At 38.1% G+C, this 15277-nt stretch overlaps 1 pseudogene; it reads left to right on the top strand.

The window, feature by feature from the left end:
• The first annotated feature begins 12612 nt into the window (after nt 1-12612).
• Nucleotides 12613-14403, top strand: LOC101120215 (ribosomal protein S6 kinase beta-1-like; annotated as a pseudogene).
• The last annotated feature ends 874 nt before the right edge of the window (nt 14404-15277 follow it).

Genomic DNA, 15277 nt, shown 5'->3' with positions numbered 1-15277 from the left:
AGATTTCAATTAACCCAAATCTGACCTGTAGCCTACCTTCTGCCAACCCTAGAGTTGATTTTACTATAGTAAAAAATGAATGTTTCCTGTGGTGATTGCAGCCACGAAATTAAAGACGCTTACTCCTTGGAAGAAAAGTTATGATCAACCTAGATAGTATATTCAAATGCATAGACATTATTTTACCGACTAAGGTCCGTCTAGTCAAGGCGATGGTTTTTCCTGTGGTCATGTATGGATGTGAGAGTTGGACTGTGAAGAAGGCTGAGCCCCAAATAATTGATGCTTTTGAACTGTGGTGTTGGAGAAGATTCTTGAGAGTCCCTTGGACTGCAAGGAGATCCAGCCAGTCCATTCTAAAGGAGATCAGCCCTGGGATTTCTTTGGAAGGAATGATGCTAAAGCTGAAACTCCAGTACTTTGGCTACCTCATGCGAAGAGTTGACTCATTGGAAAAGACTCAGATGCTGAGAGGGATTGGAGGCAGGAGGAGAAGGGGACGACAGAGGATGAGATGGCTGGATGGCATCACTGACTCGATGGACATGAGTCCAAGTGAACTCCGGGAGTCGGTGATGGACAGGGAGGCCTGGTGTGTTGCAATTCATGGGATCGCAAAGGGTCGGACACGATTGAGCGACTGAACTGAACTGAACTGATGGCAATAAAGAAATAAGGAAAAATTCATATTTACAGGTAGGATTTAGCCATATTTTGGAAACTTGGCATCTGGATAACAAGAGGATGAAACAAAATATCTCTGAAGTAAAGGTCAGAGCAATTCCAAAGATATAGAAGCAGGAATAAAATGGACTTGTTGGAGAAAGAATAAGGAATTATTTTGACTATGGAAAAAAGGTTAAATGATGAGAAATAATAAGAAGTGGACTAAAACTCTGAGCACATTGTTCAGATGCACCGTCTCTGAGACTTCAGGAATGGCATAGTGGATTAATACAGACAGCCTGTGCTATGGTCATATGTTTCTACCTTCTGTTGTCTCTGTGGTTTGTGTGTATGTTGAAAATGCTTTCCTCTCAGAATGCTCCTAATTGTCACAAGATAAGACCTAGAAAAGCAAGTCTATTTTCAGGGTTCTCACTTTCCTATTATGGTTTCTTGAAACATATTTAACTCTTAATTTGTTAATGTAAAATTTATTTAAGCTTTTATTGGCTCTGAATTTGCACTCTTAGGAATTAGTCACAATAATAATCTAAATGTAGAAATTGGCAAAAAGCACCATTTCAGTTATCTCTATTGTTTAACTGGATTTTAATTGTATAACAATTGAAGTAATAGTATCTTTTTCTGTAAGAGAATACCACTGTCAGCTACTGAGAAAGTTGCCTTTGAACTATGTGACCTAATGCCTTGTGGTTGCCTGGCAACAGCCTTCAATGACATTTCTTTTAATCCCAATGTCATCAGAGTCAAAGTTTGGGGAACATGAGTTCATTTCAGAAAACAGATGAATATTGAAGCAATTTTTCTTGATTCCTTTATGGAAAAAAATATGATTTTCAGTTTAATTCATTAAAAAAATATTTCATGGATGACAGGTGGTCTACAATAGTGAAATGTGTTTGTTTTTATTTAACCTATGAAGTCCCTATGCCATTAGGTGATGGACTCATCTTCCAAATAATGGAATTTTATTTATTGGCATAAGGTAGAGTGTTAACCTTAACAGATATTAAAGCATTTGACAATGTGGTTCAATTCAATAATCCAGTGATTTGTTGATTCAATTGAGTTTTATTTTGTATTTAATCCTAACTGAATAGCATAAATTTCTTGGATTAAGATGTTACTTTACAGAAAAACAAGCCTTTTATATTTTCATTCTTGTGCACTGTAAACTTGAGATTGGCTTAGCAAGCCACATTTGAAAGCCAATCATACTATCTGGATATTAAATCTCATATTTATGTAGCTATGCATTAAAAGTAATTTTAGAACATCTATCTAAACGTTGAAAGTTGGAAATATAACCTAATTGGTTTAATTGACTTTGTACTATAAGATTTACATTTCATAGTAGCCTAACAAAGTGATATTAAAGTTTTTGGGAGACCTCCTACAAATGCCTGCCCTTGGCTCAAAACAGATATGTTTCCAGGAAACTAGATGTATGACTAACAGAATTCTGTTCTGTGTCTCCCTAATATCTGTTCACTCCTGTCCTTTTTTCTCCTAGAAGGAAATATATGGAACTCCAAGTATTGTTATTTCTATTTAGTGTCTGGATGCTTATAAATTTTAAAATTATAGCCTTATTAAAACATATGTCAAATACTTCAGGACTTTTCAAGTACTATTTTGAGACCCTTTAAAGTTTGTCCTTGGTTGTAGGAAATATTATAGGCTCCATATAACCTCAGAATGCCTTTAAATTTGTTCTTGGATTACTTTCCAGAAGAATTCCACACCAGGTACCCAGTCCCTTTGATGTTATTTTGGTTCCTTAAACTTTTCAGGCATCACAGACCTCCTAAGTGCTGCAACACCATTCTTTCACCTCTTTTTTGTCTATCCAATGTCAATCTAATCTTCATGTCTCAAGACTTAAGCCATTTTTCTTGTGAAACTTTTTCTGAAGTCTCAGACTAGCTTAGCTGCCCCATTACAAACTCACTCAAAAAAGAGTATATGTTCCTTTATAATATTTATATTCTAATCTTAATTTCTGAATTTATTCTTTTTTAAGGAAGACATTTTTTAATTAATTAATTTATTTTAATTGGAAGATAATTACTTTACAATATATGTTTTTGCCATATATCAACATGAATCAGCCATGGGTATACATGATCCCCCTCATCCTGAGTCCTCCTCCTATGTCCCTACCTACCCCATCCCTCTAGGTTGTCCCAGAGAACCGGCTTTGAGTACCCTGCTTCATGCATAGAACTTTCCCTAGTCATCTCTTTTACATATGGTAATATATATGTTTCAATGCTATTCTCTCAAGTCATCTGACCCTCGCCTTCTCTCACATAGTCCAAAAGTCTGTTCTTTACATCTGTGTCTCATTTGCTGCCTTGCATGTAGGATCATCAGTACTGTCATTCTAAATTCAATACATATGCATTAATACACTTTTCTTTCTGATTTCTGAAATCAGTTTCTCTTTCTGATTCACTTCACTCTGTATAATAGGCTCCAGTTTCATCCATCTCATTAGAACTGACTCAAATGTGTTCCTCCTTATAGCTGAGTAATGTTCCATTGTGTATGTTTCACAGCTTCCTTATCCATTCGTCTGCCAATGAACATCTAGGTTGCTTTCATGTCCTAGCTATTGTAAACAGTGCTGCAATGAACACTGGGGTACACGTATCTCTTTCAGTTCTGGTTTCCTCTGTGTGTATGGCCAGCAGTGGGATTGCTGGGTTATACAGCAGTTCTAGATGGGGATGGGGATAGATGGGGAAACAACGAGAAATGATATATCTAACCATATGTAAAATAGATGACCATATGTAAAATAGATGACCAGATGAAACAATGATAGGCTTTTGGGCCATGTGAGAAAAGGCAAGGGTCAGATGATTTCAGAGAATAGCATTGAAACATATATATTACCATATGTAAAATAGATTACTAGTGAAAGATGGATGCATGAAGCAGGGCACTCAAAGTCAGTTCTCTGGGACAACCCAGAGGGATGGGGCTGGGAGGAAAGTGGGAGGAGCATTCAGGATGGGGGAGATAGATAGATAAATGGGGAAACAATGGAAACAGTGACAGGTTTTATTTTGGGGGGCTCTGAAATCACTGCAGATGGTAACTGTAGCCATGAAATTAAAAGGTGCTTGATCCTTGGAAGAAAAGTTATGACCAAACTAGACAGCATATTAAAAAGCAGAGACATTACTTTGCTGGCAAATGTCCATCTAATTAAAGCTATGGTTTTTCCAGTAGTCATGGTTGGATATGAGATTCAGACCATCAAGAAAACTGAGCGCCAAAGAGTAGATGCTTTTGAAGTGTGATGTTGGAGAAGACTCTTGAGAGTCCCTTGGACTGCAAGAAGATCCAACCAGTCCGTCCTAAAGGAAAACAGTCCTGAATATTCATTGGAAGGACTGATGCTGAAGCTAAAACTCCAATACTTTGGCCACCTGATCTGAAGAACTGATTCATTTGAAAAGACCCTGATGCTGGGAATGACTGAGGAGGGAGGAGAAGCGAATAACAGAGGATGAGATGGTTGGATGGCATCACCAACTGGATGGCATGAGTTTGAGTAAGCTCCAGGAGTTGGTGATGGACAGGGAGCCCTGGTTTACTGCAGTCCATGGGGCTGCAAAGAGATGGACATGACTGAACAACTGAACTGAACTGAACTGAACTGAACTGATGGCAGTTCTATTTCCAGTTTTTATATAAATTTATTGATTTTAATTAGAGGCTTATTACTTTACAATATTGTATTGGTTTTGCCATACATCAGCATGAATCTGCCACAGGTATATATGTGTTCCCCATCCTGAAACCCCCTCCCTACTCCCTCCCGATACCATCCCTCTGGGAATCTCCACCCTGTTCTCCATAGTGGCTGTACTAGTTTGCATTCCCACCACCAGTGTAGCAGGGCTCTCTTTTCTCTACACTCTCTCCAGCATCTATTGTTTGCAGATTTTTTGACGGCAGTCATTCTGAGTGGTAGCATATTAAAACCTTGGGAGATCATTTTTCAGTGTCTTATCTTTTTGCCTTTTCATGCTGTTCATGGGGTTTTCAAGGTAAGAATACTGAAGTGGTTTGCCATTCCCTTCTCCAGTGGACCACATTTTGTCAGAACTCTCCACCATGATCTGTCTATCTTGGGTGGCCCTACATGGCATGGCTCATAGTTTCACTGAGTTAAAGGCTGTGGTCCATGTGGTCAGACTGGTTAGTTTTCTGTGATTGTGGTTTTCATTCTGTCTGCCTTATGATGGAGAAGGAGAAGAGAGTTATGGAAGCTTCCTGATGGGAGAAACTGATTGAGGGGAAACTGGGTCTCGTTCTGATGTGCGGGGCCATGCTCAGTAAATCTTTAATCCAGTTTTCTGTTGATGGGCAGGGCTGTGTTCCATCCCAGTTATTTGACCTTGAGGACAAACTCTTGTGGAGGTAATTTTAGATAATGTTGACCTCTTTCAAAAGGTCCCATGCAAGCACTGCTACACTCAGTGCCCCCAACCTTCAGCAGGCCACCGCTGACCCATGCCTCCACTGGAGACTCCTGGACATTCACAGGCAAGTCTGGGTCAGTGTTTTCTGGGGTCACTGCTTCTTTCTCTTGCATCCTGATACACACAACGTTCTATTTGTGCCTTCCCAGAGTCTATTTCCCAGTCCGGTGTAAGTTCTGGTGGCTCTATGCTGGGGTTGATGGTGACCTCCTCCAAAAGGTCTTATGCCATACCCAGGTCTACTGCACCCAGAGCCCCCACCCCTGCAGCAGTCCACGGCTGACATGTACCTGTGCAGGAGACACTCAAACACAGTTCTGTCTCAGTCTTGATGGGGTCTCTGGGTCCTGGAGTGCACCATGTATGTTTGAGCCCTCTGAGCATCTCTGGTGGGTCTGGAGTTTGATCTAAATGCAGTTCTGCCCCTCCTACCATCTTACTGAGGCTTCTCTGCCCTTGGACATGGGATATCTACTTACGGTCGCTCCAGCCAACTGAACTGATTCTGACCAACATGAGATGACACCTCATTGTGATTTTTGATTTGCATTTATCTAATAATAAGTAATGAGTACTTTTTCATATTTTTATTAGACATCTATATGTCTTCTTTGGAGAAATGTCTCTTTAGTTCTTTGGCCCACTTTTTGCTTGGGTTGTTCGTTTTTCCGCTATTGAGTTGGATGAGCTGATTGTATATTCTGTGCATTTATCTTTAAAACAAATAAATGGGAAAACAATGGAAATAGTGAAAAACTTTCTTCTCTTGGGCTCCAAAATCACTGTGGACAGTGACTGCAGTCTTGAAATTAAAAGACACTTGCTCCTTGGAAGAAAAGCCATGACCAATTTAGACAACGTATTAAAGAGCAGAGACATTACTTTGCCAACAAAGGTCTATATAGTCAAAGCTATTGTTTTTCCAGTAGCCATGTATGGATGTGAGCATTGGACCATAAAGAAACCTGAATACCAAAGAATTGATGATTTTTAACTGTGGTGTTGGAGAAGACTCTTGAGAGTCCCTTGGAGTACGAGGAGATCAAACCAGTCAACCCTAAAGGAATTCAACCCTGAATATTCATTGGAAGGACTGTTGCTGAAGCTCCAATATTTTGGCCACCTGATGTAAAGAGCTGACTCATTTGAAAATAATCTGATGCTGGGAAGGATGGAAGGCAGAAGGAGAAGGGGATGACAGAGGAAGAGATGGTTGGATGACATTTCCAATTCAATGGACATGAGTTTGAGCAAGCTCCAGGAGATGGTGAAGGACAGGGAAGCCTGGTGTGCTGTAGTCCATGGAGTTGCAAAAAGTTGAACATGATTGAGCAACAATCTTCAAAAATATGTTGTGAGATAGAATGTTATGTTTGTCAATTCCTTCTTATTTATTTAAACCTGGGAAGAATAGCATGTGTAATTAATTCAGCTGAGAGTAGTTATCTGAATTGGAGAAAACAGTGTCCATGGTTGAAAGGAAAAGAATACTAAACTCTAGAATTACAAAAACAGGCATGACCCAGAAGAAGGTCTAGTACATAGAAAAGAAATGTTATTAACTCTCCCAAGTATTTTTAGAATTATGTAAATGTCTTACTCCACTTGAGAATGATATTTTCATTGAATGCAAGCTATTTATTTGCCCACTTTAATTGTCCATCTAGACAGATATTTGGTAGCTGCAACATAAAGGTCAAATAAACTCCCTAACATGTTTTTCAGCACTTTCAGCAGGTTTCCTGCAAGTTAAATTAAAGTATCAAATAAGAAAGTGCAGTATCAGTTTTTTCTCCCTAATTATAACAGAACTTTTTATTACCATTTTGAGTGTTGCTATTTCGTTGGCAATCTTGAAGTAGCTACTGCCTGATGCCTCTGGTAGAGGGAAGAAAGGTCATAGCTAACACTGTATTGGCATCTTGCCTTTGTCTAATCACAGCAGGAGCCATTGGTCTATGGAATGTTTAAAGAAAAGAAATTTGTGGCTTATATGATGATTGAGCAACTGTACAATACCCCAGTAGGGGGTTAATTAGAAATGAAAGGGCTTAAAATTTCTCTCAAAGCAGATCTCTTTGGGGAGATCATTTTCAGAAAGCATCTCATTTATGCATCTCTGAAGTGCTTTTTAAAAAACATATTCTTTTAACAAATGGAGAGTCAGCCAAAAATCAGGAGGATCAGAATAAGAAGAGACACATTAATGAATAAGAAGTAACTGTAACAATCCATTAGGAAACCTAGTAATTTCTGTATGTTTAAATAGTGCCATTTGCCTATATTCTACCACTGATATTATAAAATAATACTAATTTTTATGGCAGGCATTTTGTAATTGGTGGTTTCAGTCATTTTTTCTGTTTATATTAAAGGACAAATGGTATTCTTACATTAAATTATGTTCAGAGTAAGAGAGAATTATATAAATTATCTGAGGAGGAGAACCAGTTAATTTTGTCCTACTTGCATCATAAAATGGATGAGATACTGTTGAAACCATGAAAGAAAATGTGATGTTTCAGTGGAGACTCAAATGAATATAGGATCTTCTACTAGCCATAGATAAAAGAAAAAGAAAACATACATTTACATAGTTTTTTTTTTTACACTCTAGTAGCTTATAGTCTAGTAGAAGATATGTAGTAGATTCAAAAATCATAATAAGATAATAGGTGTCTTTTGCTAGGTCCTCGAAAATGTCACCTCCATGATAACCTATGGATAAACCAAAGCCAAATATATTACTTCAGTAGTGGGGAGCCCTTGTATTAACAGTCTTCTGAGGGTCTCAGAAAGGAGACATCAATGGCAATATATTCAGAAGGTTTCGGAGATTTCATTTTTCTCCTTTTTCTTTGAGGAGTCACTTTAGAAATTTATAATTTTAAGTACCTTCTTCTCTTTGAAATGTATATAAATCCTTTTGAAGACTAGATTGGCATTTTGTTGGTGTATAGCCTAGGGATGTCTTTCTCAAAGACTTGAAGATTGTTTCTTTGAAATGTAATCATCAAGAGAGATAGCACCCCTAACTCCCAGTCTCTTCGGGAAGATAGGAGCCTATTTCTGTGGGCATTTCACTCTGAGGTGCTAAACTACTTCCTATCATAAAGATATGATAAGTTTGTTTGTCTTTTGAATAAAGCTAATTAATTCACACAGATGGAGATCAGCGTAATAAGTCAAAGCTAAAATGAACTATGTGTGATAAATGGTGCTGTCAATTCTCTGACTTGAGGACTACTTACACTTACCTTGAAAACCTGTAAGTAATAGGTCATATCTGCATGCTTGTGTAAAAATGTGAGACTTATTTTTGTCTTTGAAATCTCTTAGCAGATTGCTTGTAATGAACATCACACTCTGGTTTAATTAATGTTTACTCAATACCTCTGTGGAAATAATTTCTAGGTTGGGAGACTGTTTTTAATTCTGCTCCCCAACGCTGTTTGGGACTGGGCAAAATTTGTTCTGTAATAATTGAGGATTGGTGGGCAAAGGGAGAGAAAGGTTTTAAGTGAATCTTGAAAAGTAAAGATTTATTTGTTCAGCTAAATAGAGCATTATTATTCTGAGGAGGAGCTATGGGTAAGTAGACTCATCCATTGTACAGATAAACAGATATTTAGTAAGTTCCTAAAGAAATGAATAAAGTTACTATAACTTCATTTCCATGGATAATTTTTTTCTGGAGTATTCAATTCACGTTAATTGCAGGCAATAGAATATTAAATTCATGTCAGTGTAAAAAACAAGCTGTGGGGCTGTAAATGGTTTTAATTCTCATGTGAAACTTGCCATTTCAATAATATAAGCCAACTGTTGTTGGTGTTCAGAGTAAAGAGGCATCATATTTTGGTTGTGACAAGAGAAGGCATGTTCATGATTCTTGAAACTCATGATTGCTTGAAGACAAGAAAGAATTTCAATATAAGGGCATGAGTAGCAAAGATGTTCTAGCTAGGATTGATTGAATAGGATAAGGAACTATCATCTTGGGAAAAGCAAGGGAACCTGAATATGTAGCTCCGTTGATAAGTGGCCAGATGAGGCTGAAAGAAAAATAGGGGAGAGATTCAGAGGAACTGAGTGTTGACGTTAGGTTTCTATTTAGTAGGAATCAGGAAAAGAAAATCAAATTCATCACTGAATTAATAAAGACATATCAATGCAGTGATATCTCTAGAGAAAATATGACAGCTAGAATGTTTTAGAAACAAGATATATTATTATTATTTACTTTAATTATCCAGTATCAAAAGATGTCTGGGGACTTCCCTGGCAGTCCAGCAGTTAAGACTGCCTTCCATTTCAGGGCATGCAAGTTTGATCCATGGTTCATGCCTCCTGACCAAACAATAAACATAAAACAGAAGCAATAGTGTAACAAGTTCAATAAAATGACCTGCATTGAAAAAAAATCTTTTAAAAAGAGCATTCATTAAAAAACAAAAACATTTAAAAAAGTATCTGGAGCAGTTGGTTCAAGGGTTATATTGAATGTAACTGAACTTCCTAACCATTCTAGGTCATCTTCATAGTATTCTCGTGTTCACAACAATCCTATAGATCAGGCATCACATACTCACACAACCAGGTCCAATCTAAGAAATAAAAAGGTGATTTTCTCTTAGTCATTTTTTTTCTTTCTTTTTAATCACGAAGATATATACCTTTCAGGAAATCCTCCAGAAGACTTTAGATAAGATCAGAATGGACAAGATTAGGAAACATACTCAGAATCTTGTTGCAAGGAAGGAATATGAAAGTAGGTGGAAAGAAAAAGGGGAAAAAATTACTCCCGTACAGTTTTCAATTTACATTGTATAAAGTTTCAAAAATGAAAAAAGATCAATTTTGCCTCTAGAACTGACACAAGTGATAGACAATTTAATGGTACAGTTAAAATAAGACAGAAACAAATGATAATGAATACATAAAATTTCAGGAGACTCTTGATACTAGGTTAACTATTTAGAAAACAATCATTCCAGAACACCAAAGTAATTAATTGTGAAAAAATGAAACTATAAACTAGACATGAGAATGTTTTCTTTTACTTTGAGATAAGATTATATCAAAGCATAAAAGCAATAGTGCAAAGGAAAGGAGATCATAAATAAAAAGTACAAAAAAGTACAAACTTCATGACAAAAATAAAGCATCAGAAAAAATTGTAGAAGAAAATATTTTCAAAATATTTGTCTTTTATGAATGCTTATGCATGATTACTAATTTAGAAAGTTTTTACTGGATTATTTTTAAAACACATATAAATAATCCCTAAATGGGTGAAGAGCAGAAAGAGAAAAATAATATAAAGAAAAAACTGTCAGAAGAAAGTTAGTAATAATCAAGAATTACAAATTTGAGCATAGTAGTACTTCCTACCATGTCAAAAAAGGATAAAAATGAATATATAAGAGATGTTAAGAATGTTGGAAAATTAGTCTTTCATATTTCATTGGATGAAGCAAGTGATGAAAACATGTCTCATTTGTAAAAGATGATTTGGTAATATATATATATATATATCAAGATATAAAAATCTGTTTTTATAGATACTGAGTAATCCTGTTATGAAAGTACTGTTTTGTATACATGATATATAGTAACCTGTGTCATTTGGATAAGCCTATGGAGTAGGAATCATCATTAATCTTTTCTACAGATGAGAAAACTACAGCCCTGTGGGATCAAATAAGCTCAGGGATACAGCTGATAAGGCTTCAGGGCAGATTTCAAAACTGGTGTCTGTCTCAACAGGTCACACACATAAATATCACATATCTTGTTTCTCTCCTTTCAATAATCTTATGTAAAGAAACATAGAAGAGGAACTAAAGAGCCTCTTGATGAAAGTGAAAGAGGAGAGTGAAAAAGTTGGCTTGAAACTCAACATTCAGAAAACAAAGGCCATGGCATCTGGTCCCATCACTTCATGGCAAATATATGGGGAAATAATAAAAGCAGTAAGAGACTTTATTTTGGGGTGCTCCAAAATCACTGCAAATGATGGCTGCAGCCATGACTGCAAGCATCAAAAGACGCTTGCTCCCTGGAAGAAAAGCTATGACCAAACCAGACAGCATATTAAAAAGCAGAAACATTACTTTGCCAACAAAGGTCCATCTAGTCAAAGCTATGATTTTTCCAGTATTCACATATGTATGTGAGAGTTGGAGCTTAAAGAAAGCTGAGGGGCAAAGAATTGATGCTTCTAAACTGTGGTGTTGAAGAAGACACTTGAGAGTTCCTTAGAACTGCAAGGAGATTCAACCAGTCCATCCTAAAGGAGATCAGTCTTGAATATTCATTTGCAGGACTGATCCCAAAGCTAAAATTCCAATACTTTGGCCACCTGATGCGAAGAACTGACTCAGTGGAAAAGATTCTGATTCTGGGAAAGGTTGAAGGCAGGAGGAGAAGGGGAAGACAGAATTAGATGATTGGATGGTATCACTGACTCGATGGACAAGAGTTTGAGTAAGCTCTGGGAGTTGGTGATGGACAAAGAAGCCTGGAATGCTGCAATCCATGGGATCACAAAGAATCAGACACAACTGAGGGACTGAACTGAACTGAGCATAAAGAAATAGAGGAATTATAAAGGTGTATGTCAATACATTTTCATAAATACTTTTTAAGTAGTTACAACTTTCAGATGAAGTAAGCATCCAAACACGAATTTTGCTAAAAATGTTTGCATTTCTCAAAATTGGCAGTGATGATTTTTTGCTTCTGGTGGGCAATTAGATACACTCATATTCTTTACTTTAGAGATTTTTAAGTAAATGACAAAATTCGTGTTCTGAAAATGTCTCATCTGTAGCTATTTTATTTTAATTTGAGTAACAGTTTGGTGAATTCTTAACAGGATCTGGAGAAGCATGGATTTCTGGGACAGAGGACGTAGGTAGGATGGAGTGTAGGATTGCTTGCAGACTGTCTTACTTTCCACCTTCTTCCTATCTCCCATAAAGAAAGTGAAAGTGTTGGTTGCTCAGTCGTGTCCAACTCAACCTCATGAACTGAATCACACAAGGCTCCTCTGTCCATGGAATTCTCCAGGCAACAATACTGGAGTGGGTTGTCATTCCCTTCTCCAGGGGATCTTCCCAACCCAGGGGTCAAACCCAGGTCTCCTGCATTGCAGCTGGATTCTTTACCATCTGAGCCACCCTGTTTCCCATTGAAAGCCAAAACATTCCCTTGCAAAGTGCTATGTTTGTGCTTTTTTCTATTCAGAACGTATGTTGTCATGTAGTCATTTCAAGTAGGGATCATGGACTGAGCCTGTTTTCTGCCTAGTCTGTTCATTAGTCTCTGTGTTAACTTTACCTTCTCTTGGGAAGGGATAGATGGTATAAATATAGATAGATAGATAGATAGATAGATAGATAGATACGCCATATAGCTCGTAATGGCTACAGAGGTGGAGGGCTCAGCCCTTGAGGTCATAAAGGAGCTAGGATGGCTTCTACCCAGCACCAGACTTCTGAAACAGGGAAACTGGGAACATGTCAGGAGTGTCTGAAATTGCCTGGACCAGCCAGAGGATATAGGCTCTGAGGATGAGCTAAAGGAGAGAGATCAGTTAAATGAAAGCATGAACTATGGGGTGGTTGGACCATATGCCCTTGGCATGGAGTGTTGTGAGAAACTTGAAATCTCAGAAACTACTGTGGGCAGAGGGCCAGAACAATTCTAGCCGGGATGTTTTGAGTTACATTAGTACTTGTTATAGGGACATATGAAAGGTTTTTCAGAAATGAAAAGTAACAGAAACAAAAACCCAGAAAATATTTGCCATGAAGGTGCTTAAGAAGACAATGAGAGTAACAACAACAACAAAAAAAGGTGCTAAAGATACAGCTCATACAAAAATCAGGATGGAATATTCTGGAGAAAGTAAAGTATGCCTTCATTGTGGATTTAATTTATGCTTTTTTGACTGGTGGAGAATTCTACTTCATCCTTGAGTATCTCAGCAGAGGAGAATTATTTATGCAGTGGGATTTTCCAGGCAAGAGTACTAGAGTGGGGAGCCATTGCCTTCTCATGGTGGTTAGTATATGACTATATGTATTCATTAAACTAATAGAAGGTAAATTTTACTGTATATAAATTATATCTCCATCCTTTCCTTCTCCAAAAACATGTTGGGCATGGATATGGAACAAAGTGAACTCTCATATACTCTAGTGAGAGTGTAATAGGTGAAAACAATTTGGGGGGGAAAAAAAAGAAAAAAAAGGAAATATTTATGTAACACACAACCTGCTTTACTGGCAGAAATCCCATGGCTTTTGGACATTTACATCAAAAAGTGACTATCTACAGACACCTGAAGCCAGAGAAATACTTATTCACAAGGTCATGGCAACTAAGAATTTGAACTGTTCAGTTAATGTATTCATGGTGGAACAGTCACAGACACATTAGTAGTATAGACAGACAGCGGTATAGGTGACCCCTGAAATATTGATGAGAAGTGGCCATAGTAGAGCCGAGGATTAGTGGAGTTGCGGAGTATTAATATAGGACATGTTGACTGGAGCACCTCCTTAACTTGGGAGAAGAAAAAGATATGTCCTCCAGTGTAAACTCAATTTGCCTTCTTACCTCACACAAGAAGCCAGAGATCTGATTAAAAACCCATTGAAAAGAAATGCTGCTTCTTGTCTTGGAGCTGGTCTTGGAGATGCTAGAGAAGTTCAAGTTCATCCATTCTTCATATGCATTAACTGGGCAAGAATTGCTGACTGTAAGGAGGAGCTCCACCCCCCCACCCTATCCCACCCCATCCCACCCCAGTGCACCCCCACCCCCTGCCTTTAAATTGCTGTTGCAATCTGAAGAGGATGTGAATCAAAGTTTACACACCGAACACCTACCTGTTGACAGCCCAAGTGATTCCAAGTTCAGTGAGATTGCCAGCCTCCTAGAAATGAGGCATGTTTTGCATATGTGGCTCCATCTGTCCTTGAAAACATGGAAGAAAATTTTCCTCTGAATTAAAAATCCAGACACCTTGAAGTATTGGCAACCCACGGACACCCATCTGCCCCATCAAATTTCTGGGGATTTGGAGGGAAGACGTGCTACATCTAGCATGGCAAATCCTCAGCCGCCTGTGGAATAGTCAATAGAAACAAGTAGAATAGAGCAGATGAGTGTGACCACCAGTGAGGAACCACCACTTCCAAAATGACCTCCAAACTGCCACACATTACAAAGCCAAGTTTTTCCCATGATATTCAAACAACCAGAGTGCCAGGGGCCAGCGTGAGGAACTCCGCCCATGGCAAAGGTCATGAGGAAGGAGGCTTGGCATACGCAAAGGCGTGATCAAGCCTCAGGAAACCCATTGTTCCCGAGCATCTAACCCCAAAACCAGAGTCTGTTTTATGCTCTCACTTACACCTCTGACTTTACGGGGGGCTCTCCCCCATAACCACTTCTCTCGGAGAAGGAGTAAACGTGCAGCTCCAAGGCAATAAAAATTCTTGGGCGTGACAAGAGTGTTTCAGCTTACGGACTCCTCTGAAGGTTATCTAGCCCACCTGTATAGGTTCGTCCGGCCACATGTGATTGTTTACAGCCTCCCAATCTGAGAGGCACGAGATGTTTTAGACTTACTAAAGGCAAATTCTTTTGGGGAGTTAGAATTTATTAGTATAGTGGGTTGGTTAGGAATTATATTGGTGAAGGGTTTTTCATTTGTTGTGTCAATAATTGCTGCTAATTCCCTCCCCTGGGTGGGACAAGGATGTCTCAGGTCAAACCTCTCTGCTGACAGACTAGCTTGTGTGACAGGATTATCCATACTCCTGCCACTATGCACATGATTGTTTACTACCTCTCAACCATAAACAGCACAGAGAGTTTTGGAGTATTTTGAAAGTCTTAATTAGCATAGGGCTTTTTCTTCTTGTTGAGTCAATGATTGCCGCCAGGCCTCCATATCCTTAGGCACCTGGGAATATATTAACCAATGTATTTGGAATATAGAAAAGGAAATATAGTAGTTTTTAAGGTTAGCAATACTAGACTTTTTGAGTTAATGAATTTTCTCTTTTGTTATA

Source organism: Ovis aries, chromosome 1 (assembly GCF_016772045.2).
Source record: "Ovis aries strain OAR_USU_Benz2616 breed Rambouillet chromosome 1, ARS-UI_Ramb_v3.0, whole genome shotgun sequence".
Lineage (NCBI taxonomy): Eukaryota > Metazoa > Chordata > Mammalia > Artiodactyla > Bovidae > Ovis > Ovis aries.
This window is presented reverse-complemented; position numbering and strand designations above follow the sequence as displayed.